The sequence below is a fragment of the Monodelphis domestica genome, chromosome 1, assembly GCF_027887165.1.
Source record: "Monodelphis domestica isolate mMonDom1 chromosome 1, mMonDom1.pri, whole genome shotgun sequence".
In the NCBI taxonomy this organism is placed as follows: domain Eukaryota; kingdom Metazoa; phylum Chordata; class Mammalia; order Didelphimorphia; family Didelphidae; genus Monodelphis; species Monodelphis domestica.
This window is the reverse complement of record NC_077227.1, coordinates 160,361,678-160,385,777: the sequence shown is the minus strand read 5'-3', so window position 1 is coordinate 160,385,777 and position 24,100 is coordinate 160,361,678. Positions and strand designations below refer to the sequence as shown.

The 24,100-nt window shown below is 39.9% G+C and overlaps 1 protein-coding gene across 6 annotated transcripts in view; it reads right to left on the bottom strand.

Moving 5' to 3' along the window:
* The window catches only part of CORO2B (coronin 2B), a 272,236-nt gene that overhangs the window by 146,886 nt on the left and 101,250 nt on the right, over positions 1–24,100 (bottom strand). Inside the window, exon 1 of one of the 6 annotated variants that reach the window (XM_056808802.1) lies at positions 10,019–10,121. The exons of 4 other annotated variants lie outside the window; for them this stretch is intronic. The gene's annotated coding sequence lies outside the window, so the exon portion shown is untranslated. Of the gene's footprint in view, positions 1–9,587; positions 9,684–10,018; positions 10,122–24,100 lie in introns of those variants that run through there. One more of the 6 variants, XM_056808817.1, reaches the window with a different exon arrangement.

Here is a 24,100-nt window from a genome sequence, read left to right as displayed (position 1 = left end):
GAAAGAAAGCAAGCCATTGAATTAATAAATAAGAGAGAGACAGAGTCCAGAACAAAGGAAGTGAAGATCCTACCAGCTCTGGCTCTCTGGTCAACGCTCAGGAGTACCACATTTAACTCTTGGTGTGTCATTGCAGAGAACACTGAAATATTCAGAGGAAAATTCCAGGATAACAAGGGGCCTGGAGGCCAAGGCATAAGAGGATTTATGAAAGGAACTGGGAAAATTTAGCTTGGAAAAAAGATCTTGGGCAAATAATGACCATTTTCAAGGAGTTCCATGTGGATAAGGAACTAGATTTATTTTGCTTGGCTTCCAACAAGAAGGAAGAACAATGAGTAATGGATGGAAATTCCCAAGAAAGATAGTAGTAGTCTCTCAGAAGCCGAGAATGACGATCAAAGATACTTGTGTGTGAAAGAGATTTAAATGGAAAAGTCGGTGCACAGAGACAGTCCCACTCTCTCAGCATTGGAAGCCTGGGTCCAGTGGCACGAAAAGTCGTTACACCTGGAGACTTCCTCAGCTGCATTGGGTGGCCGTGTTGTCCTTTGTGCTCCAACACTCCCTGAGCACTCCACAGTGCCTTCCTGTATCGCCATTTCAGCCGTTGAACCTTCTTATTGGTTTCTTCCGCCTGTTCTGCTGAAACAGTCTTCACATGCTGGGTGAGCAAAGCCCTAGTTCACCAGGGGTCGACAAAGACCCAGTGGCTACCCTCACAAGGTTTAGCCGGCCTGTCGAAGCCGTTGTCTGGGATGTGGCCGCTGCTGCATGCTAGCAGCTACTGGGAGCCACAAGTGAGAGCTGGGTGTCAGGTAGGGGGTCAGAGGCTGGAGAGCTCCCCTAAGAGGGCACAACAAGCCCTCCAAGGTGCTACCCCTCCTGAACACCCCATACACTCCCAAGGGAGATACATGAGACAAAATACCTGCACCACACGATAACATGCTATGGCATACCTATGTCCTATGATAGCATGCTACAACACATCATGTCATAACAACATACTTGCACCATATGACAGCAGACTATGATATGTCTGTACCATATGATAAGATGCAAAAACCACACCAAATCAACCAAAAGGCACCTGTATCATATGATAACATGCTATAACACTCATATCATATAACAACACACTATGGCCTCAGACACTTTCTAGCTATGTGATCCTGGGCAAGTCACTTAACTGCAATTGCCCAGCCCTTACCACTCTTCTGCCTTTCAATTATAAGATGGAACATATAGTTTTTTTTTTTTTTTAAGAATCTTCTCTGTGGCAGGCACTGTCCTTAAATGCTTTGCAAATTATCTTCTAATATCTGCCACTATCACATTTTAACCTCTTAATTTTTGGAAGCAGGTGCTGTTATTATCCACCTTTTGCATTCGAAGAAATTGAGGCAGACAGCAGTTCTGTGACTTGCTCTAGGTCACAGGTTTTTAGGTATCTGAGGCTAGATTTGAACTCAGATTTCCCTTTGTCTCCCAAACCACTTAGCTGCCTCTTGAAAACCTTTGAATTGCCCGTCTAATTCTAAGATTGTGAGTTTTTTTAAATTCAGACCCAGAAATATTTGCTAAATGCTTATCAAGAAGAATGCACTGGGGTAGGTACTATAGAAAAAAAAATCTAAAAGGCTCGATCCTTGTCTTCAGGAAGTTTATACTTACTGGAGCTAAGAAAATGGTATGCCTACAAATGACAAGCATATAAGTAAGATAGAAGAGGAGCCTAGCTTAGTGGACAGATAGAGTGAGTCTTGAGTCATTAAGACCTGGGCTTATGTCCCAGCCCTGGCAATTGTGTGGGTCTGAGCAAGTCAGTTAATTTCTAAGTAATTCTCTACAAATATAAATTGTAGTAAATTGTAGATTTGCATTGATAGGAGTTTCCTTACCTGAACAGTGCTCTATACCAATAAAAGTCCTCGTCTCTATGATTTACATCCGATAAATGCATGGGAGAATGCTGTGAGAATTGGGGAGAGATTGCTTCAGGGGTATGGCAGTAGATATTTAATAATTGATCCTCTAGAAAAAATATACAGGACACATTTTTAATTTCAATCTACATCATTAATATTTTCTCCACCACTTTCTTAATTCTAGTCAATCATTAAGATGATAAATCAAGTTCTGGATTGTAGCTTGCCAAATTCTAGTGTGTAAAGGCTAGCAATGAAAATTTAACAATAGGCTTTCATTCACCATACTGAACTGACTTGAGCAAATTCACAGATTGATTCCAGAAGGGGGCATCATCTTCATGAAGAAATTGATACAAGTTAGGCTTAAAGAGAAAAGCATTTCTTTTGAGGGGAGACCACTTTAGACATAAGAGAGCGTCTGAGAGAAGGCAAGCAGGAAAGGGTGAATTAAGTTTAATGAATAATAAACAACCTCATTTGCATGGGGCCTAAAGGACACAAAACGGGGTGAGTGGTAGGAAATGTAAGGTGGAGCCAGATTGTGAAGGGTCTTGAAAGCAGGCTAAGGAATTGGTACATGGTCTTTTTGTTCAAGGAACTTAAACTTAGCTGGAGATAAAATTAATACTCCTAAAAAGTGAATAACAATAGAAGGCATCTAACTGGCTAAGTGAGCATGGATTGTCCAGGCACCAAGGGCTATTAGAGTTCCAAAGAGGGAGAGACTCTAATAGCAATGGGTGTCTGGGAAAGACTTTATGGAAGAGACAAGATCTGAATAGGCAGAAAGAAGGGAGAAGAGGAATATAAACTTGAAGATGTCTTCTCTCTCTCTCCTTCCTTCTTTTTCTTCTTTCTCCACCTCTTTTTTCTTCTTTCTCTCTTCCCATCCTTCTTTCTTTTTCTTCTTCCTTTCTCCCTTTGCCTTTTTCTTTTTTGCTTTCTCTTCTCTCTCTCTCTCTCTCTCTCTCTCTCTCTCTCTCTCTCTCTCTCTCTCTCTCTCTCTCTCTCTCTCCCCCTCCTCTCTCCTTTCTCTTTCTCTCTCTGTGTCTCTCTGTCTCTGTCTCTCTATCTCAATTTCCCTCTAGCATCCAGTACAGTACCTTGGACACAGTGGCTTTGTAACTATTGGCTGAATTGACCCCTAGATGTATCCTTTAATAGGGGCAAGACCCTTACAGCTTGAGAAGGCACACTGGCAAACTCACTTAGCCCAGCACCCACCTGCAGAGGGTGTGCCTCACTCGTTGTCAAGAAGGCAGAACCTTTCACATTACTGCTGAGTCCACATTGTAGCCATTCAACAACACGGGGAGGAGTAAGGGGAGAGCTCTTCTCTCCTTTGTGCACAAGCCATATGGAAGCTAATTCTATCCTGTCTTCAGGTCCTGAAAATGATTTATTAGAGTTGCTAGGTATGTTTTTTTAGATGACTAAACCACAGTATTTTTTTTCCTAACACAAAAATACATGTCCACAGTTGTTTTTAGAATTTTGCCAGCTCGAGTGAGGAGAAAAAGACTGCATTCATGTTGACAAGTGATGGTGAGAGGCGGGGAAGAAGTCCCCTAAGAGGTGTACGAAGCAGCACAGGGAGCAATGGAGACATCTCTGGCCAAGCCCTTCCTTTGCTAGAGTATTCATTTCATAAAATCATAGATGGAGTCAAAAAGTACTTAAGAGTCCTTTGAGTTCAGTTTTACATCAGTTTTACAGATCAGGAAATTGAGGCCCAGAGACTTGCCTAGGGTCACACAGTTCAGAAGTGTTAGAACTAGGATTCACACTCAGGTCTTCTTGACTTCATCTAGGTGCCAGCCTAGTTTTAAAAAATGACTCCTTGAGTCCAGAGCCAAACAAACTTTTTCCCCTTCCTTGATTTTTTTGTTCAAGTTTTCTTCCACAAAAGGACTAATATGGAAAAATGTTTTATATGATTGCACATGTAAAATCTACATTAGATTGCTTAATGTTTCACCAAGGGGTGAGGATGGGGATAGAGGGAAGGAGAGAATTGGAGACTCAAAATTCTTAGAAAAATATTGAAAACTATTACATCAATTGGGGAAAAAATGAAATAAAATAAATGTTAATGACGCCTTGTCAATGTGTATAAACCCATAGCACCATGATACAGAAGGACTGTTGGGGAGGACAAGGGTAGAGAGGAATGATTTTGAACCTGGCCTGAACTAACATTTCTATGAATTGGGTACACTGGAGGTCCTCAATTTAACACACTACATTTTACAGAATCAGAGGTAGCTAGGGGGTGAAGGAGATAGAAAACACTGGGTTTAGAATTAAGGAGACTTATCTGCCTGAATTCAAATCCAGTCTCAGATCCATACTTAGTTGTGTGACCCTGGGCAAGTCACTTAACCTAATTGTCTCAGTTTCCTTATCTATCAAATGAGCTGGAGAAGGAAATGACAAACTAATCCAGTATCTCTGCCAAGAAAACCCCAAATGGAGTTACAGAGAGTCAGACATGACTGAAAAACAACTTAGCAACAAATTTAACAGAATCAGCATGGTATTAAAAAAACAAAAGGCGGAAGGAGTAGAGAGATTTGAGTTCTAGTCCCAGTTTTGTCACTAACATTGGTTATATTGTTTTACTTTTCTAGTCTCATTTTCATCATGTATAAAATGAGAGGATTGGATGAGATGATCTCTAAAATCATTTCCAGCTCTACCATTCTAAGATTTAGTCCTTGATATTTTTTTTCTTTTTTCTTTCAAATCTTGAGAGGGAAAGCTGCAGAACTGAACAGATCATTTCACTGTTCTCTCCAGTACAGCACAGAATTTAGGCTAGAACCCCTTCCGAAAATGCACATAGACTTCATCAGGAAGAATGCCATGCATGCCCAGAGATGAGAATCTCATTTTCTCAATCTTGCTTAGTCACAGTGTGGGAAAATAAAATTGCTGCAGATGCATTATCTCTGGGCTCCCAGCCCGTCTGCCAGGCGCTAAGTATTTGCTGTTTTCCTATTGAGAGAGACAGAGACAAAGAGAGAAAGATAGATGGAGAGAGAGGGAGGGAGGGAGAGAGAGAGAGAGAGAGAGAGAGAGAGACAGAGAGAGAGAGAGAGACAGAGAGACAGAGAGACAGAGAGAGAGAAAGAGCTTGGTTGCCAAAATTGCAGGTCTGCTACTCTTAGCTAAAGCCCCAAGTCTGGCTCAGGAAAGATCAAGGAACTAGATTTCTGCCATCATTTTGAATCCCTATTTGAAAACTTGCAATGGTTCACTATTGCTCGTATCATTGAATCCAACTTCTCTTGCAAGGCTTTCAAATGTCTTCAATCTGGCTTCATTTAGTAAGAGTGGAAAGAGGGTTGGATGCAAATCCCCCTAACCTCTCAGAGCCTCAGTTTCTTTATCTGAAAGAAGAGTTTAGAGATTTTTTTTTTGCCCATGGCACCTTTTGCCTTGAGGAATCCTGGCACACTATAGGAGAAGGGAGAAATCCTAGCACAATTTGAGTACAAGTGTAAATTCCATACAATTCAAGACACACCAGCCTAGAACTCCATCACAATTGTGTGCTTGTGAAAACCACTTTAAGGTGCCTTATAATTCTAAATCTTTTGAACTAGTGAAAGACCTACCATAGCCCATAATATATAATACTTTAATGTTTACAAAGCACTTTCCTTCCTAGTCCAATAAAATTTATTTCTCAAAACCTCCAAGATGGTTCCTCTTCTTCAATTAGGGCAGCCCCTGACAATTCCCTGAATGCATCATGTATACTCCTATCTCTTCCTACTGTTTTTTAAAATTCTAGAATTGACTCCATCTATATAACTGCCCATGGGACTGAGAGCTGGAAAGGGGCCTTAGAGTTCATCTAGCCTAACCTTTTTACGAAGGGAACCAAAGCCCAGAAAGGGGAATAAATTGTCCAAGCAAGTAGCAGGCCCAGGATTTAAACTCAGATGACTCTGAATCCTCTGCTCTTAAAACCTATATACAGGGGGCAGCTATGTGTCTCAGTGGATGGAGAGCCAGACCTAGGGATGGGAGGTCCTTGGTTCAAATCTGTCCTTACAGACTTCCTAGCTGTGTGTGCCCTTGGGCAAGTCACTAAGCCCTGACTGCTCTTCTGCCTTGGAACCAATACACAGTATTGATTCCAAGACAGAAGGTAAGGGTTGAAAAAGAAGATCTATATTATAACATCCTTTAAGACTCAGCTCAAATCTTACCTTCTTTGAGAATTTTTGTCTCCTTCTATCTCACACTTAACTCCAGGGAACCCCTATAGTAATTCATAAAAAATTAACCTAACTGGTATCTATTTCTTCCTTGTGGAGAGGTCTCAGCGTGGAGAAGGGAAGCCACATAGGGGTGGGAATCAATTCCATTTGCCCCCTGGCTCAGGGGTATTCCTTCTGTCTTGGTTGGCTCCAGCCCAAGAGGACACCCCCATCTTGTCTACAGTCTCCTTTTGCCTGGACAGAGGAAGGAACTGTACCCAGAAACAAATGCAGATAGTTTCTATTTGCAACCCCCAGAACCCAAAGCTGCTGATCTATTTGGGGGAATCTAGTGACTGCTTGGCTTCTGGATGTTTCTGCTCTGCTGGCCCTTCTTAACTCTTGCTAAGGGTCTGATGGTTGGATTAGGTAGAAACAGGACAGTGGAGTGTAAAAGATGGACTGAGTTAGTGTCAAGAGGCTTTGGTTCCAATTCTAGTTCTCTTCTCCATATGATCATATTTGAGATAGCTAAGTGGCACAGTGGATAGAACTCTCAACGTGGAGTCAGGAAGAACCTGAGTTTAAATCCTATCTCAAACACTCCATGGCAACATAACATAACCCTAGGCAAATGACTTAACTTGTCTGCCTCAGTTTTCTTAACTTTAAAATGGGGACAATATTAATCCCCACCTCTCAAAGCTTTTGTAAGGATCAAATGAAATAATATTTCTAAGTGCTTAAAACAATGCCTGGGATATAGTAGATACTTAATAAATGCTCATTTCCATCATTTTTCTCTGTCTCAGTTTCTTCACCTGTAAAATAGAATAATAATCTTTGATTACTCATCTCAAGGGAGTTGAAAATGCCTTGAAAAGGAGCAGTCAGGTGGCTTTGTGGAGAGAGCACCAGGCCTAGAGTTGGGAGGTCCTGGCCTCAGATACTTGTTAGCTGTGTGGTCCTGGGCAAGTCATTTATGCCCAATTATCTAGCCCTTACCTGCTCTTCTGCCGTGGAACTGATTGATTCTTAGACAGAAGGTAAGGGTTTAAAAAATAAAATAAAGAAAGAAAATGCCTTAAAAAGGGTAAAAAGGATTATGAATATATATTTGTATATATGAATGTGTATATATATCATATATACATACACAAAGAGAGAGGAATCACTACTATGACACGGACTGCTAAATCCTTGTCCAAATCAATGACTGTTAACTCTGAGATGTCAACTAGTCCTCCATCTTTACCCTCTTGGACCCTAGAAATAGGGGGAAAAATCTTATTTCTTAACCCTCTCCTACATAGGAATAAAATATTCCTTGCCTCAGTTTCCAGTATATGACTTGGTGTCCATAACTGATTCTTCTTAAAATGAAGACAGGGCACTTTCACTTTTGGTTTTGTATCCCCAGCTCTTGGCAAACAGTGCTTGGCAAATGGAAGGCACTAAAGTACTGCTTGCTTGCTCAACAACTTTATCAAAGGATCTGATAAGATAGAATCAAATTTGATTGGCTTGAGGAAAGTAATCCTTTCTTCTTTGCCAAAAACCCATTTCTCTCATTTGAACACAAGCCTACACAGGTGAGGATTTCTTGCCTAGCTGCCCTAGCTAAAGACAGACTCTAGACAAAAGCAGAGAAACATGGGTTCTAGTTTGACTCTCCCACTAATCAGATGTGCCACTGGACAAATTACATATCTTTTCTGGGTCTCAGTTTCCTGATCTGTAGACAAGGGGGTTGAATTGGGTGATCTCTCAGCTCCCTTCTAGGCTTGAAATTCTATGACTTTTATGTCATCATCTCAGGACCCTGTACTTGATCTGGGAGTACCAGAGAAGAGTGAGATGACTCCTTAAGATTCCTCTAGTCCTTGTGACTAGAGCAGTGTGGGGAAGCTAGGTGGTTTGGTAGATAGAGAGCCCGGACTGGACATAGGAGGTCCTGGGTTCAAATCTGATCTCATACATTCCTAGCTGAATGACCCTGGTAAGTCACTTGACAACCCCTCCCCCCCAATTGCCTATCTTTTACCACTCTTCTGCCTTGAAACTGATACTTGGTTTCCATTCTAAGAGAAGATGTAAGTTTAAAACGACAATAATATTAATTAGAGCAGTACCTATCTTATAGATGCTTCAGATCTCTCTGATGAGGCTATTTCAATGTTTGGAATTTCTGTCCCTAGACTATAAGCTATTTTGAGGATGGGCTTGTGTCTTTTATTTCTTCCTGCCATTTTGTTTAGCACCATGCCCTGAACAAAATAGATGCTCAATAAATGTCTGTATGCTTTTACAGAAGTGTTAGGCTTATCAGTTTAGAGCAGAAAGGGATTTTTGAGAGCATTAAGGAAAAATTCTTTTATCTAACAGAGGAGTTTGTGGCAGAGAGAAGTTGGATGACTTGTCCAAGTTCACATATCTAGTAAGTAAAAAGAGCCAGAATTCAAACCCAATCATGGGCAAAGATATAGAGTTGGGTTGAATGAATGGAAAATTATTTACTAAACATTTGCTATGTGCCAACCACTGCATCACAAGTCCTAGGAATGTAAATAAAAAAGAAAATCATCTTCAAGGAGCTTATCTTCTAACAAGACAACACATATAACAAACAGAAGGGTGCCCAGGGGAAGAGATTTGACCTGAGAAGTCAGTGATTTAAGTTAGGCTATAGAGTGGTTGACTGACATGATCTCAAAGATCACCTAAACATAAGGTCACAGAATTATGATCTAAAGCTTGAAGGAACCTAGTCTAGTCCAACATCTAGTTGAATATATAATCCAACATGTTTATTTTACAGTTGAGGAAACTGAAGTCTATAACACTTAAGTGACTTTCCCAAGGTCAAAGTTATTATAAGTGACAGCTAGAATTTTAACTCAGGTCTAGCAAGCACTTTTTCTACTGAACCATAAAGTATGTTTACGTTTAGAGATGGAGAGGACAGGCATGAAAGGTCTGGAAAAGATGGACTATGTCCAGGTCCAAATGATAGCAAAATCCCAGAAATGTAGAAATGGGCCAGATAAATGATTGGGTTTTTTGTTTTGTTTTTTGTTTTTTAATGAGAAATATTCTCTGGTTGCTCCAGACTAGGGTGGGGGAGTAAGAAATAAATCGTTTTAGGGTGACCTAGTCCTGATGTTGGCCCACATCCCTCTCAAGCAACAGCAATAATGTTTCCACGCTGTGACATGGGGTTCCCAGAGGGGTGTTGTTTGTATTAGGCAATGAGGTGAATCAGATAGTTAAGACACTATGGTCACTTAAAAAACAAAACACATTTATGTGTAAGAGCACAGAGGAAACAACCAAATCATTTGAACAAAGTCTTAGAGAGCAGAGAAAGCTGCTCTCCTTGGGACTGGGTGGGTTGGTTCCCCCAGAATCCAAGCCAATGGGAAAAACCTCTTAGGGCACATACCTTGACATCTCTGGTGAAGATGCTCCCCTTTCCTTCTGACTATATAATTCATTAGGCCAAAATTCGCTTCCACCATCATTAACTGCAGCTAGGTGACAGTAATAAATTTGGAGTCAAGAAGACCTGAATTTAAATCCAACCTTGGACCCTGAGCAAATCCCTTAACCTCTATCTGCCTCTGCCTCCTCATCAGTAAAATGGGTATAATGAGAGCATCTACCTCACAGGATCAAATGAGATAATATATGTAAAGAACATTGCAAACTTTCAATGTTAACCTTTGAGAAGAACACTGCTCTAGGGTCTGGGGCAGGGAGGGGGGAAAAATATAAAGTATGAATGACACAGTCCTTTCCTTCATGAAGTTTAGGATCCAGATCTTGGGAGTTTGGCAGGAATCAGAGAATATGTGGAAAACATTTAAATCCCACCTATTTCTGCTCCCTTAGTTGTAGGTTCAGGGGTAACCAAAGCTGGGACATGGAGCCAGATAGTGAGGAGCAAAGAGATGAAGAGAAATGAATGGGGTAAGAATTCAAACACTTGCCCTGATATTCAGAACCCTGTGAGTCACCGACACCCTGGCAACCTCTGTGACACTAAGCTAAGCAATGGGCACAGGGTGCTCCCGGCTTCCTGGCACCTACATTATCATCTTTATTATCTTCTCCTGATCTCTTTACCCTTCAGGGATCATAGCCTTCTTTGACCACCTCTAGAATTTATTGTGTAGATTATCTCTCTGAGACTTATGAAGGGGTGATGCTATCATTATATATATATATATGTATGTATATGGATGGATGGATGGATGGATATAGAGAGGCATCCTTTCCACATTGCAACTTTCTCTATCACAATTTCAATATATCACAGGTCAGCATAAGAAATTAAATGGGAATTTGTGGGGAATTTTACAGAAACCACAGACAACACACAACAGCCAGCAGATGACACTGAAAAAACTTAGAAATGCAGAAATGCGTAAAATATATGAATGGAATTGTGTACTATCAACATACTTTATCTTTTTTTTTTTAAAAACCTTACCTTCCATCATATTGGTTCCAAGGTAGAAGAGCGGTAAGGGTTAGGCAATGGGGGTTAAGTGACTTGGCCAGGGTCACACAGCTGGGAAGTGACTGAGGCCAGATTTGAACCTATAACCTCCTGTCTCTGGGCCTGGCTCTCAATCCACGGAGCTACCCAGCTGCCTCCACAGTTTATCTTTTAATGCTATAATTATGTACAGTTTCTATTTAAAGTTAAAATAAGTAAAAAGTTACCATTTATGAAAAGAATGGAAAAACCAACAGACAACACCCAAAGTCTAGAAATGTGGAGATATCTTAACATTGATCTACATACAGCCTAGGACCAAATACTTAACTGAAATTTTACAGTAAGGTACCATAAATACACTATAAAAGAAAAAGAAAAAATTCAGACTTCTCTGGTATGAAGGGAATATCAAAAAATTTATGTGTATTTTTCAGATTGCAGGGGTGCCACACCTAGAATGGAACCTGTATATATCTTTTATATGTTAGAGAAATGGCACCTGTGATATAAAGGATGTGGAGGCAGGAAATATCTAGATTTGAATCTTGCTTCCAACACTTATAGTGTGACCAGCGACAAGTCACTTAATCTTCTCTAAGACTCAGTTTCCTCATTTGTAAAAATGTAAAGATTATACCTTTTTTGTTATGGTTGAGTTATTTCAGTTGTGTCTGACTCTTTATGGCCCCATTTGGGATTTTCTTGTCAGAGATACTGGAGGGGTTTGCCATTTTCTTCTCCAGACCATTTTTACAAATGAGTAACTATGGCAAACGGGGTTAAGTGACTAGGCCAGGGTTACACAGCTAGGAAATGCCTGAGGCTAAATTTGAACTCTTGAAGATGAGTCTTCCCAGCCCAGTGCTCTACACAGGTAGGGGTTAAGTGACTTGCCCAGGGTCACATAGCTAGGAAGTGTCTGAGGTCAGATTCAAACCACCAAGTCTCTGGTATTACAGATAATATCTCCTCTACCAGGTTTATTGGGAAGCTCAAATGAAATAATGTATCTAAATTCTGAAAGCAATGTATACATTTCAGCTACTATTACTACTAGACCATAAGCTACTTTCAATGAAATATGAATATTAGAAGTATTTCTTAAGGGTTTACTATTCGAAAAGTACCACTCTGCAATCTTCACAGGTCTAGTATAGTGCCTTGATTTATAGTAGGTATTTGTTAATCATGTCATACAGTGGACAGAGAACTGGACTTGAAGTCAGGAAGACCTGAGTTGAAATACAACCTTAGATACTCACTATCCTGGATAAATCACTTAACCTCTGTCTCCCTTAGTTCTCTAATCTGTAAAATGGGTATAATTTTTTTTAAACCCATACTGTGTATTGGCTCCAAGGCAGAAGAGTGGTAAGGGCTAGGCAATGGGGGTTAAGTGACTTGCCCAGGGTCACACAACTGGGAAGTATCTGAGGTCACATTTGAACCTAGGACTTCCCATCTCTCTAGGCCTGGCTCTCAATCCACTGAGCTATCCAGCTGCCCCCTAAAATGGGTATAATGATAGCATCTACTTCGCTACAGAAAGTTATTGTTTGAAGAAAATTAGATAATATTTGTAAAACATTTTGCAAACATTTAAAAAGCACTATATAAATGCTGTTAGTATTACTTACGAATGTTTCCTGAGATCCAAATGTTTCAATTAATCCTGTAGCCTCTGGTTTCTCTAGACATACCCAAAAGACAATGGAAGATGGCACCTAGTAGAATTTAGTGAATCATACCCTGTTGACTCTTTTGGGAGTGGGAGAAGGGAAAGAGGGAGTAGCAGTGGCTTGAGACTGGTCTCCTTGGAGACCGGTTTGACTTTTTTTGTGAGGAAGCAGATCTATAGATGGAAGCATCATTAGCACCTCTCAAGGAGGAAGGTGTAGTAGGCTGGGTACCGTGGCTCATTTGGTAGATAGCTAGGGTTATCTGATCAGGACTCCATCCCTATCCCAAGGAGAATATTAAAAAGACTGGGTAATTAATACAATCTAAGCAATTCAGTACAATCTGATTCTATCCCCCTCTCGGCCCACAAGTCAGAGAAAATCAAGAGCCTTTCAGTTTTCCTTTGGGACTGACGTGTTTTCTTGAATATCTCAATCATGAGACCTCATTTGATGCAGGAGGGTCATATGATGAAAACAGAGCTACCCACTTTGCTTGGATCCCTGGACTATTTCTCTGGCCTTGAGGAGAATGAAATTTTCTCTTAAAAGATAATCATGAGGGCAGCTAGATTGCTCAGTGGATAGAGCTGTGTGACCCTGGGCAAGTCACTTGACCCCTATTGCCTCTCTTCTGCCTTGGAAACAACACATAGTATTGATTCTATGATGGAAGATAAGGGTTTTTTAAAAAAGATAATCATATTCACGGTATGCGCTATTATATAGCAGCCCACACAGAACCCTCAGTGTTCTCAATTGTGGTGTCCCATAGGAATTATATCACTAAGTAATGGCAGTATTAAGGAAATAATGAAAATGTTGAGGATAAGGAAGAAACAATCAAGGAAAGCATGGGTAGAATATGTCCCCCAAGAGAAATATTGTAAAAACACCTAAAAACAGCTAAAGGCAAGAATCTACCTTAATTTTGCCTCCCTGTTAACTAACCATACAATGCCCTCAATGCCATGGATCCCCACTGCAGCTTCTAATCTGAGACCAAGTCTTCAGAATCAGGCCCTTGGCTTCCTTTCTGTATACTCCCAGAAGGAAACTAATCTGTCCTTCCACTAACTCCTTGGGACAACCCTGTTGGGTAGCAAATACCTGATAAACTAATTTGATCACTATGGGCTAACATATCACCCAATACATTGGATGGCAACATTTTCTTTAAATCATTAATTTCTGTCTTAGAATCAATACTGTGTATTGGTTCCACAGCAGAAGAGCAGTAAGAGGTAGGCAATGAGAATTAAGTGACTTGGTCAGGGTCACACAGCTAGGAAGTATCTATGGTTAGATTTGACCCCAACACTTCCCATCTCTAGAATTGGCTTTCAATCTACAGAGGCTTTTAGTAGTCCCCTTAAAAAAAAAAAAGTAACACTTGGAGGCAACTGGGTAGCTCAGTGGATTGAGAGTCAGGATTAGGGACAAGAGGTCCTAGGTTCAAATCCAGATTCAGACACTTCCTAGCTTTGTTACCCTGGGTAGGCCACTTAACCCCATTGCCTAGTTCCTTGCTGCTCTTCTGCCTTGGAACCGATACACAGTACTGGATACACAGTATTGATTCTAAGAAGGAAAGGTAGGGGTTAAAAAAAAAAAGGTAACACTTAAAAGCAATGAATGAATTCAGCCCCTCTCAGGGCATTGGTGGGGATAAAAGAAGAGATTTGGAATAGGAACTAAACCTGTAATTTCATTGTTACAGGAAGTTCCCAGTAAGGACATTTACCAAGGCAAAATGTCACCTCCTCTGCCACAGTCTTAGAGAGTCACCATGAACACTGAGAGGCTAAGCACTTTCCCAGGGTCACACAGTCAGTATGGCAGAAACCATCCCTCTCACACCTCTTCAAGCTAAACTCTGGACTTCCTTTACTGTGCCCTAGCTCATCCTGAGGCTTTGCTCCAATCCTGGAACCCATATTTTGGAAGTTCTCTACCTGGCTCATGGCCTCTTCCTCTGATTAGAAGTCTCCTTCAACAACCCCCATGTTTCCCAGGGTCGCCTGGACTATCATCTCTTGGCTCTCTCTAAGCCACACTACAGAATTCCTCTGCCATGTCCCCCAATCTAGTAGCATTTCCCCTTTCTCTCATTCTTTCCACCTTCCTTTTATATATTATCTACCTCCCAATTAGGCAGCTAAATTATTGCAATGGATAGAACACTGGGCTTAGAATCAGGAAAACTCATCTTCCTGAGTTCAAGTCTGGCCTTAGACCCTAAGCAAGTCATTTAATCCTGTCTGCCTCAGTTTCCTTATCTCTAAAATGAGCTGGAGAAGGAAATGGCAAACTACCAGAGTATCTTTGCCAAGAAAATCACAAATAGGATCATGAAGAGTCAGATATGACTGAAAAAAAAATGACTGAACAATAAGACTCCTACTAGAATGAAAACTCTTTGAGAGCTGAGACTGCTTTCCTTTCTATTTCTAGTTGGTTTTATATTTCCAGCACTTAGAATAGTGCTTGGCACAGAGTAAATGTTAGTATGTTTGTTGACTGACTGACAAATTGAGATTTTTCTGGCTCTGAGGCCTTCTTGCTATACATTAGGTCATCTTGCCTCTTGGAGAAGAAAAGAAAGAAAGAAGGAATAAACAAAAAATCTCATTTTTGTAAAATATTTGAAAAGTATTGGAACATATGTTATTTCACTGAATAATTTGAGAAAGGATAGAATGCTCAACTGACTGTCTGGAAGACTCATCTTTGTGAGTTCAAATCCAGCCTTAGACTAGTTATGTGACTCTAGGCAAGTCATGTAACCCTGTTTGTCTCAGTTTCCTCACTTGTAAAATGAGAAGATGGCCAACCACTCTAGTATCTTTGTCAAGAAAACTCCCAAATGGAGTCATAAAGACTGAAACGACTGAACAACAACAACCTCAACAACCTGGGAGGAAGAAGTGGAGAGGTGAAGAACTCTTGCAGTCTAGTATCATTAATTTTTTTTTAAATGTTTGCTTTCTATTTTATTATCAGTTCTAAGATAGAGGAGCTGCAAGGGCTAGGCGTTCCAGGTTATGTCCCAGAGTCACATAGCTAGAATCCACATAGATGAATCCAAATTTGAACTCAGGTCCTCCCTACTTCACACCTGGCCCACTATCCACTATGCTACCTACCCCTACTTTTTTTTAAACCCTTATCTTTTATTTTAGTATCATTTCTAAGACAGAAGAATGTGCTATGATCAATTTGTAAATGATTCTAAATGATCACCATTCTTCTTTCTAGATGTTCCCATACTCGTGTTGGAATAATGTAGTCTAAAATTTTTCTAGGAATCGAAGTCAAGCTCATTGCCTTACAAACTGTAGCCTCTATTTTTATGACTTTTTTTTTAAAACTGTGATATGTCCTTCAGCAACTCTCTTGCTTCCCCAGTATCCTTCAAAGATTTCCTAAGTCATCATATCTGCATTTTCTCTGAGGTACACAGCTTCATGTTACTCAATTAGCTTGACTCAGCTTAAAGTATTGCTGAATCTCTTCTAGGCCTTCCTCACTTTACCCGCAGTTAGGCTGGCTCCTCCTGTAACCTGATTCTTTAGATCAATGTCTTTCCTTTCCTAGTTCACTCTTTCTTTCCATTTTTTTCACCCTCACGCTGACCTTAAGTCCAAGCTTGAATTATTATTTTTTTAAGCCTTCTTTATCAATGGAGAAACAAAAGCCCCTTTTCTCTCTTAGCCCCATATCTACTCTCCAACTTCAGTTTGGAACTACTTTCCTTTAAAAAACTCTCCAACTCCAATTTGGCAAGCCTCAAACTCTGCCCATAGACATTCCCTTAACGTTACCTCTATTCTGGGCACAGAGTCTGCTCTCAGCCTTTCAAGGTTATGCCCCTCCAACCCTCTTCATCTGTTCTTATTTAAAAGGCTTAGCTAGTGGGTTGATTATTTTTTTATTTCCCATCTCAACCAGTTCATCCTGGGTTTTCTCTCTAAAATCTCATATTCACCTCTTCTTGAAAAAATACAAACTGCTTCTGGGCCCTAAAATCACTCGGCCTCAAAATAAAGTTCTGAATGAATGAAAGAACAGACTAATAGATGAATGAATGAATGAATGAATGAATGAATGAATGAATGAATGAATGAATGAAAAAGCACTTACTGTATTAAGTATTTACTATATACAAGGCAGTGGGCTAGGTGTTGGGGATATAAATAAAAAAAGAGACAGTTAATGCTCTCAAGTAGCTCCTATTCCAGTGGAAGAGACAACACGTATCTCCTGTATTATATGAAGACACCCCATCTCAATCACCTTTCCCAGATTTCATCTTTGGGTCACAGTCACTTCCCAGGCTCAAAAATTGGAATGGAAAGGAAAGAGCAGATATGAGACAACTGGATTGTTCACTTGTGCCCAACTCTTTGGGACCCCATGGATCATGGCTATCTTTAGGGTTTTCTTGACAAGGATACTGGAAAGGGTTGCCATTTTCTTCTTCAAAGGGTCTTTTGGTCAGGCACTCAGAGTTTAAATATCTTGCCCAGGGTAAAATTGCTAGGCAGTATCTGAGGCTGCATTTGAACTCAGGTCTTCCTGTCTCCAGGCACAGTGCTCTTTCCACTGAGCCACCTAGTTGCTTCCTAAGCATATAAAAGTTAAGTGAGGGGGCAGCTGGGTAGCTCAGTGTGTTGAGAGCCAGGTCTAGAGAAGGGAGGTCCTAGGTTCAAATCTGACCTCAGACACTTCTCAGTTGTGTGACCCTGGGCAAGTCACTTGACCCCCATTGCCTAGCCCTTACCACTCTTCTGCCTTGGAGCCAATACACAGTATTGACTCCAAGATGGAAGGTAAGGGTATTAAAAAAAAAATAGTTAAGTGACTTGCCAAAGGTCACAAAACTAAGACATGTTAAGGGCTGGATTTGAACTCAGGCCTTCCTGACTCCAGGTCCAGTGTTTCAACCACTGAGCCAAAGTTTCTTCTCTTTGTTTTTAGATACGTTTCCCTTTAATAACATGGTAGGCAACTCATATGTCACATTCTCTTTCTTAATGAAAGGCTGTCTGAGTCAAACTGAGCACTGTGTTTCTGAAACTGGTCTGGCTTGTCTTCCCTAGCAAGGCCTGGTACTTTGGGCCTGGTCTAGTCCCATTTCACCACCTAATTAGTTTCTCTTATTACAGTATCTCCTTCCTCAAGTCTATTTTTAAATATTTCTATCAGATTAATCTTCCTAAAACTGCAGTGGTCCCACCACTTCACTATTCAAACATCTTCTATTGATTCCTATAATTGTTTGCCTTTGTTTTCAAAGAGGACCGATGATATCCCGGGGTGATGTCCTATCTTGTACATGAATTGGATTTGTGAGGCAGAGTTGTACAAAGCCATTGGTCTCACTCTCTCTTCCAGAATCATCAAGGCCCAGTGGCAAAAGTCAGAACAAGTGATGAAACCCTGCAAGCTGGAGTTGGAGCTTCCTGTTACCCATAGGATAAAGTCCAAAGTCCTTTGCATGACTTCCAAAGACCCTGATATTCACAGTCCTACTCTAGTTCTATCTTATCTCTCTGGTCTTATCTTCTACTTCCCAACCTCATGAAATGTCCAATCTAGCATGGTTGGTGTCCTCCTGTTTCCAATTACAATAATAATGCACAGAATGCCATGGGATGGAGGTGTAACACATACAGGTGCCAAACAGGTATTGCTGGGAAGAAGTAGAAAAGAAGAGATTTGGGGAAGATTGTGGGGATAAGAAGAGCCACACACATATAAAAAGGCTATGGCAAAGAGCAGCCATAGCTCAGAAAGGAATAATTAGAAATACCTAAATTGGGAACCACTGTTACATGGCCATACTAAAAGGCAGTGAGCCACAAGCTATGATACAAGTGATGGCAGTAGCCCCAGACCTCTATGTAGTGGAGACAAAGGACAACATGGTACTAAGTTTCCCTAGAACCAATCAGAAGGCCCTTTGTCCACGGAGACTTCCTTTATCATTCTAGTTAAAAAAGTTAAGAAATAATAATAATCAGGAGGACTTGGGTTCAAATTTGACCTTAGATACTTCCTAGCTCTGTGACCCTGGGCAAGTTATTTAAAACCATTTGCCTAGCCCTTGTCCTTTCTGTCTTAGAATTTTTACTCAGATGGAAAGTAAGGGTTTTAAATTTAAAACTTTTTAAAGAAAGAAACAATACTAACCTAGAGAAAAGTGAGATATATTTCCCATTTCTTTGCTAAAGTTAGGTAACTAGTGATTTCTATTATTATTTCTGTCCTTAATAAATATTCATATCTAAAAATAAATAAATAAACAAATATTCATATCTAAATGATGATAGGAAGCATGGGGTATTTGCTTATTCCTTAGAGAAAACCAAAATACCAATTCTCAGAGTGATGTTATTATTTTCTCTAAGCGAGAATTTGGGTGGGGACCCAAGGCTGATATTAGTACTAATAAGTTTCTAAAACCTGGGTCATGTCAGTCCTGAGCCTCAATAATGAGCCATAGGATACATAGCATCAAAACAAAGCAAATATTAGAGAGCCTTCCTACATATGAAACATGGGAGCTAGGGGAGTGATCTAAGAGTAAGATCACTCAGACCACAGTATCATCTTCAGCAAGTCACTTATCCTATCAAGAAATTACCTCCTCTTCCTTCCCAAGTCCCTTGTAAATGTAGAGGTATGATCTCATAAAATCACCTAGCATATGTGAAGGAAACTTAGTGGTATTCTAGTCTAATCCTTTCATTTTATAGATGAGTAAACTGGGATCCAGAGAATTAAAATAACTTGCCCTTAAAGGTTTTACAAGTAATAAATAGCAGAGCCAGGATTTGAACTAATGTCTCTCAACTTCAAACATGCCACAATGGTTCTGGTGAGCCTATGATTTTTGTTCCTTTTCAGTCATTTTCAGTCATGTCTGATTCTTCATGATAACTTTGGTGTTTTCTTGATAGAAAAACTAGAGTTGTTTGCCATTTCCTTCTCCAGATCAGGAAATTGAGGCAAGCAGGGTCACATAGCTAGTAAGTGTTTAAGGCTAGATTTGAACTCAGGAAGATGAGTCTTCTTAATTCTAGACCCAGCAATCTATCCACTGTACCAATTTTGACCCATCAGTCAATAATTACTATGATCATTTTTGGCTGGCTCTATGCCACCTGGAGAACTGTGTGCTTAATAAAAGATAAAACTGAGGAAGACCATCAATCCACTTTCTGAGATTTCTAATATTCAAGTTTTTAGAGTGTCATCAGACTCTTGGTTGGGTAATTAACCAGAAGTGGAAGTAGAGGAAGAGAAAATAGAAATTGCTTCCTTTCCAAATGGTGTACCCAAATCTGTTTATCCTTCCCATAAGCTCAATTACAGGGCTCCAGATTCCAATCTGAGATTTGTGATGACAACAGTGAACACACACACACACACACACACACACACACACACACACACACACTTAATTCTAGCTGGAATTATCACTACAAGCACCATAATGTTGGTTGTAGCTGGTTGGGGACCTTCTCACCTACTTCTATCTAACCTGTTTAGATTGGACTGAGATGGTTAATCTATAGCTTGCATGCCAGAGGGAGCACTCAGAACCCCCTCTGTGGGCATGCCTGCCATTGCCTCAGCACAGAGCTCACCAGAATTAATTATTAGAAATCCAGAGGGATATGAGGTTGGACTGCTCCCCTCCCCTTCTCCAAATGAGACTGAGGGAATCATCCACCCCTCTTAAAGGTTTGCCATCATTGGCCTAGGGTGATTAGGATAGCCTTGGCTATTTAGAAACAAAGGTTTGAACAAGGGGTCTCCTAAGGCCAACATTCCCAAACTATGAATTGGGATCACTTTTGAGTGAAGTGCTGTGATGACACTCAACATTTTTCCAAATTACTAGCTCAAGGTAATGAGTTCACAACTTCCTTGTCCATTATCCAATGCTTGACCTATGTTTTTGTTTACTTATCCTTTGGACTACACCAGTAAATTGAACTTTCTTGTATGTGATGTCTTATCTTTGTGAAGCTGGGTTTTTTGGTGGTCATTCTAATAAAAGGACCATGCAAAAAAAATTTTTTTAATTTGTTTTAGATTTTTAACAAGTATTTCTTAAGCAGACACAGTGTGAAGTGCTTTACAAATATTATCTCATTTAAACTCCCAACAACCCTGGGGGGTAGGAGTGGGGTAATAAGTACTATTATTATATCCTTTTAATATATGAGAAGATAGAGGCAGATGGAGATTAAGTGGCTTGCCCAGGGTCACACAGCTCCTGTCTGAGGCTAGATTTGAACTCATCTTATTGATTCCAAATTCACTGTGCCACCTACCAGTTCCTATCAACTTGGACCAGGATACTATTAAAAAATTAAAAGAACTGGGACAAATTTCTGAGGAATTCTGATTTTATTGTGAGCATGCAAAACACACAAGTCAGAGGCTTTTAATCATCCCCAGTTTGGTCGGAGATCTTGAGTCTAGAATCTAGGTCCTCTAGATTCTGTAAGCATAGGCGATGACTCAACTGGGGTTATAAAAAGGATAAAGTGTTCAGAACAGGACTCCTGAACAGGGTTTATGAAACAGATTTCAGGAATAGATTTCAGTTATGATTAGGGCATCCTCCCCTCCTTTCCTCCTCTTGCTCAGGTGACTTGGTCATGGAATAGTGGGGCTAGGAGCCCAATTTCTTCATGTCTCAACCTCCAGAGTGTGTGCCAAGGTAAGGGAACGTATACAAGTATTTTCATCACTGCAGAGGCTTTTAATACTATTCCTATTATAACCCATTTAAATCACAGTTATAACTTATCAAACTATTATAGAGGAATCCTTATGGGTGACTAAAAGCTACTTAATTAAATGTCTTCTTACAATATGAGAGTGGAAGAAGCTGTGCAGTGCCCAACAGGCACACACATCCCATTAAAAGGAACTTCTGGTGATCTAAAAACTAAACAAAAAGATTGTGTTCTCTTTCAATTTTGGTATACTTTTTTTAATCAAATAACTACTAAGTTGTTAGGACACAGATACTTTTTTTTAACTGTTATTTTCTATCTTAGAATTGATACAAAATATTGGTTCCAAGGCAGAAGAGTTGTAAGGCCCAGGCAACTGGGTTTAGGCTTACCCAGGACATAGATACTTAGTAAGTTGTTTGGACTAAACTATTTAATAATCAAAAGTGTTAAGTATTTCTTCTGGCCTAGAGGAGCCATGAAAAAAAAAATTATGGAGACTCTCGGGGCTCCCTGAACTGAGAAATTTTGGGCAAGCTCTAAACTAAGGAATCATTTCAGCCTAACCCTCTAATTTTACAGCAGAAGAAATGGAGGTCCAGAAAGCCTAAATGAATTATCCAAAGTCACACAGCTTTGTAAGTAAGGGCTTTCTGGAAGAAGCCAGAAGACATAGAAACTGAACCCAGTCTTGACATACTTTTCTCCATCAAGGCAAGATTCTAATTTGTTTCTTTCCACATTAGAGATAGATGCCGAGTCACAGTTTATGTCAGAACAGCTAACAGGACTGTTTCCATCTTTCATTCCCTCCTGGGAAGGGGTGGGTTGGAGCTGAGGAAGACTGAGATAATAGACTACAAGTGGACAGATTGAAATTCACATTTTCAGGGCTATAACATTAGTACCTAAAACTGGAAATGATTATATAGTCTGAGCTAGAAAGGATCTTAGAGAATCTGATGTCTAATCTCCTTAAATCATAGATGATGATACAGGTATAGAGAGTTTCAGTGACTTGTCCAAGGTCACACAGCTAACAAATGTCCAAGGGATGATCTGAACCCAGGTCTCCCTGATTCCAAGTCTGATGACTTACCCACTATAACATTTTTTATCTTTTTTCTCCAGTAATATGTTGTTGTATTTTCCCCTAATTACATGTAGAAATTATTTTTGACATTTATTTTCTGACATTTTGCAATCCAAATTCTCTTCTTCCCTTCCTTCCCTCTTCCCTCTCTGAGATGGCAAGCAATTTGATATAGGTTGTACGTGTGCTATCATGCAACATATATTTATATACACAAGGAAAAATTATGAAAAAAGTAAAAAATGTATACCATTTTGTCTTAAAGGTCATCTGCTTCTATCTTATTTTTCAGATGAGGAAACTAAGGCCCAGGAAAGGTAAATTATTTGCCCAATGGCATATAGCTAATAAACTATAAATTAAAAGCCCCTGAATTCAAACACAAGTTTACAGATTCTAAATCTGAAATAAATTGTAATTCTACTTGTAGTTTCCACTATACCAGGTTAAACCTGTTTGTAGATAAAATCCATTCTACCTTTTTTTTTAACCCTCACCTTCCATCTTAGAATCAATACTGTGTATTGGTTGTAAGGCAGAAGAGTGGTAAGGGCTAGGCAATGGAGGTCAAGTGACTTGCCCAGGGTCACCCAGCTCGGAAGAATATTCTACCTTCTTGATATCACCTTTCTTTTGTCCATTTTTTTTAGTAGCCTCATTCCTCAAAATAAATAAATAAATAAATAAATAAATAAATAAATTCAGCAGTTTCCTTTGGTTCTATCCAATCTTCTTGTTGATAGATCAGAGATTTAGGAGAGAGAATATTATGGACCATTTAGTCCATCCTCCGTAACAAAGGAGGGAAATTTTCCCCAACCTTTTTGGACTCAGTGATTTCTAACTTTCTCTCTTCTCTACTTGAAACATATTGTTGTACAAGAATCTATCATGTCATTTATATTCATCTGGATAGAAGGAAGAAAGGAAGGGAGGGAGAGAGGGAGGGAGGAAGGAAGGAAGGAAGGAAGGAAGGAAGGAAGGAAGGAAGGAAGGAAGGAAGGAAGGAAGGAAGGAAGGAAGGAAGGAAGGAAGGAACGAAGGAACGAAGGAAGGAAGGAAGGAAGGACTGCTAAAAATCATTGATTTAGGCATCTAGAGATAGAAATAAGTCTCAGATGACATCAAGTCTATCCCTTTCATTTATAAAAAGGCAACAGAGGCGGAAAGAAAAGAAATTACTTTCCTAAGGACTCACATAAAGTAAGAAGCAAGGACAAAAATTTAAACCCAGGTTCTCTGATTCCAGGGTAGCTAGGTTACATCGTGGCTAGAGCACTGAGCTTGGAATCAAGAAGACTCATCTTCCTGAATTAAAATCTAGCCTCAGATATTTCCTAGGTATGTGACCCCAAGCAACCCTGTTTTCCTCAGTTTCCTCATCTGTAAAATAATCTGGAGATGTAAATGATAAACTATTCCAATATTTTTACCAAGAAAAGCCCAAACAGGGACACAAGGAGTCAGACACAACTGAAATGACAGAACAGCAGCCTCTGACTCCAGATCCAATTCTCCTTTCCTTATACTATTCAACTTTTGTATTCAGAGAGCACCCCTAAATTATCATCACTAAGGCATACACTGAGTTGTTTTTCCAGTATAGAAAGAAGCTGAACGAAGCCATCCACAAGCTCACTCGGTTCCCTCTGTAGTGAACAATATCTATTTTTGTGATGGCTGGGTGGGGTTAGAGATGCTCCATGTGTTGGGAAGACAGTTTTCTCCACATGAATTTGTTCTATTTTGGGGCTGAGCCAGCAGTTTTAGTTAGTCTCTTTTATATTATAATAACTCATATTTCTATACTGTTAAATGGGGGTAATAATAGCATCTACCTCCCAGGGTTATGATGAGGATAAAATGTGATAATATTTATAAAAGTTTTGCAAACTTTAAAACACCATTTAAATACTAGTT